The sequence below is a fragment of the Carassius carassius genome, chromosome 25 (assembly GCF_963082965.1).
Source record: "Carassius carassius chromosome 25, fCarCar2.1, whole genome shotgun sequence".
Taxonomy (NCBI): domain Eukaryota; kingdom Metazoa; phylum Chordata; class Actinopteri; order Cypriniformes; family Cyprinidae; genus Carassius; species Carassius carassius.
This window is the reverse complement of record NC_081779.1, coordinates 7,406,156-7,412,492: the sequence shown is the minus strand read 5'-3', so window position 1 is coordinate 7,412,492 and position 6,337 is coordinate 7,406,156.

Here is a 6,337-nt window from a genome sequence, read left to right as displayed (position 1 = left end):
ACCTCAGGAGTTTTCTGTGGCTGGCACATCCGCCGCTGAGGTAAGCACTGGACCAATCATGGATTCTGTTGTTGAGCTCAGCTCACGAGGGTCAGTGGGTCAGTCTGTAGCGTCTCATACCTCTGCACTGTTGGGGCCTAAAGGAGGCAAATGACCCAATTAGCTGTCTGCCTGATAGTCTGTATAAGGTCTAGCAGGGTCATTTATGTGTGTGTGGCTAGTTAAAAGCCTGAAAGAAGTTTATCTCTCTTATCATCAGGTAGGGAGATCATGCCTAATTACTTGTACTTACACTACCAGTCAAAAGTTTTGAATAATAATCAAGATTATATATTTAAAAGGAGTTTCTTATGCGTATATAGTTCTTTTAAATTGTAATAATATTTCACAATGTACTGTTTTACTGAATTTTGCTTAAATAATGCGTTAGAGGGCAAGAGACCTGAAAAACATGTCAGGCTTAGAATTTGACCAAAGGTGCAATGCTTAGTCTACATCAGAAGCTCACTCGATTTTGGAACAGAGCCATGATGTCCACCTCCATTTATATCTCTCTTTCATCCTGGTAGACTGCTTTTGTGTTTGAGAAAGCAGCAGGAGCTATCCAACCGTCCAGGCCTAAGGAAGCATGTCGTGAGTCCATTTTTTAACCTGATTCAGCTTCAGGCTGTGTGGCTGATCCAATTCTGCCTTTTTGGAATCGCACAGAATTTATGGTGTAATATCTCATGGCTTCATTGTTAAAAATTCCTCAGCTTTAGCATCAGAAAAGTAAGCCTACAACCCACCTGTTGAGATAGTCCAGCTTCCCGAGCCATGTCTTTCCCGGGAGTTTTGTTAAAAATTTTGAATCAGATTGTGATTTTAAGATGTGTTTCAAAACCTAGTGTGTGATATGTTTTGAGATACCTTATTTTGGCTGAGGCAGCATTGCATATATATTCTTTGTGGATAAGGAAATGCTACAATGCTCTGTGATAATCTCAGCAAAAATGAGTCCATATATTATTCAATATTAAATGGTATAGTTATGTAATCCAATGTCAAGTATAAAGTTTTGCCCAATATTTATGTGTATATATTTCTGTGTTTCTTGACTCATAAATCTGAAGGGGCGTGCTTGAATTGGCATGACGCTTCTGGTGGTGAGAAAAGCAGCAATTAGGTTGGTGTAATGTTTTGACATTACACTAAATATTAGATTAGTTGCATAACAGAGCTTGTGTGTTTTCCTGAGTGAATTACTGACATTTGCACACTTGTTAGTGCAGCAGGAAAGTTGCAATGTAATGAGGATTCATCCAGAAATACACATTTTGTAATCCATAGGTTCATTCAGTGACATGTCACGTGAAAGGAGGAAGGTTAAAATAGTATACCCTTTAATTTTTCACATAAATTTAAAGAAGATGAGCCACTGTATTTCCCCTTGAAAGCATGATTCTGACCTGGGGTGTTGCTAGACCCATAAAACCCTAGTGAAATACCGTTGTAATTATAGTATAACAATAATTGCATATACAGCTTGTGAATGACTCTCTTTAGGTAAAGACAATTAATATCCAATTATATTACAGTATCCAATATATATATATGTCAATCAATATGTTGGCTCTTTGTGATGGGGGGCCTGTGCCCAAGATGAAAATCTAGAAATGGCCGCTAGCATAAGCAGCATTCAGGCAAACGCTGTTGTGATCCATCATATTGATCACATTGGATTGAGGTGTGAGATCTGTCTCTCTGTAATTAGAAAGCCACATTCTGTATCCATCCTGAATTAGCAAACTATCAATTCCCAGGGTTTTTTTTTTTAAACCCATACATCTCCCACAGCTTTAATGCTTCTTGTGCTGAAATTGTGTGGCTTTATCATTGCCTTCATTGCACTTCCTCTATTGCTTACGCTGCTTATTAGCAGAGCTCTAAACTGTAGGAGTGTCACTAGCCTTATGGGAAATCAATGGCTAATCAGAATGAGGGTCATCCAAATCTACCTCAGTGATTCTGCCATGGCGGCTCCGGAGACAAATGAAAACGCAAAGTAAAGACATAGGGGCTCAGACCTTAATCACATAAAGAGCCAAGGATAAACAGTTCTGCTTAGCAAAGAGGTAATGTGAGAGAAACTGGCCTGGCAGAGACACCTAGAACAATTCAGTTGAGAATTTGGTGTTTGTTTGGGTTTAACGAGTTTTTGAGTGTGGTTTGACACGGGTAAAGTGCTTCTGTTGAGACCGCTTACCTCTGCTTTATCTGAGAGATGGAGAAAAAGCAGCGGAGAGGTGAAGAGTGGAGTAAACTGTAAATCACAAATCGCAAATCGCAACGGATACCTCAGCATTCAGCGTTGTCATAGTGACACATTGTGAAAACAAAATCTGTTTAATTTAACAGAGTGGGTTATGCAGCGGTTACAAAAGCCTCACAATGGCTGCTTATTACTACAAGAAGTGCTCGATGACAGAGAGGAGGACGATGTTTTCCATCGAGCTGAGTCGTACCATTCTATTGATTGGCCTGTGAAGAGGTCCTTGTGCAAGAGAGCTGGTGCTCAGTCCTCCATTATGATAATTGCGTTGTGTATCACATCTGTCACATCAGCCCTGGATTGGCGATGAATAAACAGTGACAGTAATGTCTCTACTTTGTTTAAAACTGTCTTCTGTCCTTTATTAATGCTGATGATGGTGCATTGCAAAAAGATCCAGCAGGTCTAATGGTGCCCTCGGGGCAAATATAAACAGAATTCATTACCAGATAAAAATGCAATTGTTTGATCAGAAACTCTTAAAAATAAATAAATAGATAAAAATGAATCACTGGGGTCAATATCTATGCACAAACAAAAAAAAAAAAAAACATTAAACAGAACATACGAGTACATATAACAAAATTCATTGTCTTCTGAAGTTGTAAGATATTTACTTATACTTTTGCTCTCCCCATATGCTTCAAAAGCTTGGGGTCATTAAGATTTTGTATGTTTTTGAAACAAGTTTCTCATGCTTACCGAGGCTGCATTTATTTGATCAATTATATGTGAAATATTAATACAAATTAAAACAATAATGTAAAAAAAGTTTTCTACTGTAAAATATGTTAGAATTTAATTACTTTTATTATTTTTGACAGCTGAAATTTTCAGCAGCCATTACTCCAGTCATTAGTGTCCGATGATCCTTCAGAAATCACTGTAATATGCTGATTTGGTGTTTCAATTTTTTTTTTAAATTAATATTTTTTTAATATACACCATCACACCTTTTTAGGACCTCATTAAAATAAATAAGAGAAAACTCTAAGATTATGAGAATAAAATAACAATATAAAATAACATTATGAGATTGATGTAAAATAAAGTCAAGTAAAGTAACATCAAAATGTCTGTCTGTTTATTATTATTATTATTATTATTATAACATGACACTAAAATGGTTGGCATGCCAGTATTTTCTCAGTAATATAATTTAGATTTGTCTTTTGATCATTTTGATTATTTTTTGTTATGTAGTATGCAGCAAGCATATATTAAATTGTTTTTTGACCTTTTTTACTGACCTGTTTTGAAGATGAAAAGCAATATTTGGACTACTGAATTTCAGTCATTAACCTTTTTTGTTCCTTATTCCCAAATTTTCATCCTGTGAATTAAACCATTTTGCATTTGATTATCACAAACCGTTTCCAACTAAAAGGTCACACTCAAACATTACTGCAGAAGCAAACATGTAAATAAGGCCAGAGGTGCACAAACACACTTCACGATGAGCACCAATCAGACAGCCGACCTCACTTGGCACTGGGGCTTTTCTCCAGACTCTGTCTGACATGCTGGGCCTGTCCCAGTGGAACCTGCTTTTATAAGGCAAACACTTGGAATTAGCATTTTCACAAAACTGCAGGAAAGACCTCTTGTAAGGATTGTGGAAAGGTCACCAGGTTTCCTGCTGAATCGAGACTCCACGAATGCCGTGATATCACTCCTCTCTGTCAGTCAGCGAAGGCAGCAAAAATTGAGAGATGACTCTGGCTGACATTACAAGGGTCATTTAGCACTCGAGATTGAGAGCCATAATTGGTTATGAGGCTTCGACACTGAAATATGGCCAGTGTCGCCGGCACCATGAAGCATGGACTACATCCACCCAGACACGGTCAGGCAGTGACTCTGGGATATTGACTAGGAGGAAAAACCGAGAGAAGGGGTGCTGAACACACTATTTAGGGAAAATTTTATTTTGAATGGTTGTTTACATACAGTACATTTGTGTCATCCCAATTATGACCGTTTTTTATTTAATAAAATGCAAATTAAGATGTTTATGAAGATAGCGCTGGTAACGCCAATGTGATGAGTTCCATTCCCAGTGAACACATTCTAATAAAATGCACCTTCATTCACCTGAGATAATGAAATATATACAAATTATAATAATATACAGTAATTAATAAGTTATACTAATACATAATACATATACTGTACACTACCATTCAAAAGTATAATTTGGGTTGGTAAGAAGTATCTTATGCTCACCAAGGATTCATTTTAAGAAAAATACAGTAAACAGTAATATGGTAAAATTGTAAGATTTAAAATAACTTTTTAATGTAATTTATTTCTATGAAGCTGAATTTTCAGCGGCCTTTTCTTTAGTCCTCAGTGTCAGAAATCTAATATACTGATGATTTTCTGCTCAAGAAACATTTTTATTATCATTTATTGTTGAAAACAAGTGTTCTGTGTAATATTTTTGTGAAAAACTTAAGGCATTTTCTTTTCAGGATTTTTTGACAAATATAATGTTTCAAAAGATTTCTATTTCAAATAAATGCTGTTCTTTTGAACTTTTTGATAATTTAATGCACATTTGCTGAATAATAGTATTCATTTATTTATTTTAAAAAATTATTATTGCATATTGTTGTAATAAACTTTATACTATTCTGGTAATTATGGTACCTAATTATCATTAATTATACATGTGCATGCAATTATACTGTACATGTGCAGATGTATCTCTTTGGCATCTTTTTTTTAAATAGTTTTTATAAAGTTTTTTATTATTATTATCATTTATTGTGGAAGCTCCCTCTAATTGCTACACTCTTGTGATTTTATAAATATATTTATATCTCTTGACACCAGGCAGTCAAACGGCACAGATTTTTAATAACTTATAAGTCAGTGGAATGCATCCTGATATATTCCTACTATATTATATACCTGCACATATTATGTATCACTATAATGTAGATGTCTCACATCGCTTGCAAATGCATGTCAAATCTCTAATTCCACAGTGTGAGCTACAAGCACAACTCAGCATGGAGCTTCAACATATTAAGTGTATTAGATTTCAGTCTGACATCTGGTCATTATCATCTCCTCTCTCTCTCTCTCTTGCTCTTTCTCTCCCTCTTTCACAAACTTCCATGAACAATTCCATTTGAAAAGCTCTGCTGCTGCTGTCAGGTTCTTACATTTTCCAACATCTCCTCTCACACCCTCCCCCCTCGTTCATCTAGAAGCCTGTACGGCGTACAGGTGAGTAAATCACAGAGATGCTGAGTGTGAGATAACGAGACAATGGGGGATTCCTACTGTTGTAGATGCATCGCCCAAGGCTGAATGGAAGGGTGGAGTAAACATGATGCACCATGATAGGGGTCATGGATACCTGTGAAGACTCTTGGAATCATTGACCTGTTTTTAAAGGTAAAATTGGTAATTTATGCACTACTAGTGTCACAAGATGTAATTGTAAATATAATGGCTTCAAACTGGTTTCCCAAACAGCCCTCATCACATCAACTGCCACTGAACAAATCATCATCAAATAGATAGTCCTGCCATAAACTCATGCTCAATATTGCTGGCCCTGTGACAAATTGCTTATGCTTCTCTATTGTAAGTTGCTTTGAATAAAAACATCTGCTTAATGCATATATGTAAATGTAAACCGAAATGGTCAAGGTTTGTCTGATTAGCACAGACCATAATGTTTCTGCTATAATTTCTGATATAATGCATATAATTTACATTTAGCAGGGTTTTGATATCTAAAGTGACTTACATGTATAGTTCATTACAGGTGCATTTTTTTATCAGAATGTATTGCTCTTAGAGCTGAGATACAGGAACTTGCCTGCATCACACTTGACTGAACTTGACTATTTTGAGATCAGGACTCACATTTAAACCTGCTTGTTTTTCATAATGTATATACAAGGAACATGTATGCTGAAATTAATTTTAAATAATTAAAAACTTCACCTCTCAACGACTGGCGACTGGTGAGTATTTATAACATTTTTATCTCCTTAACTGCTGTCA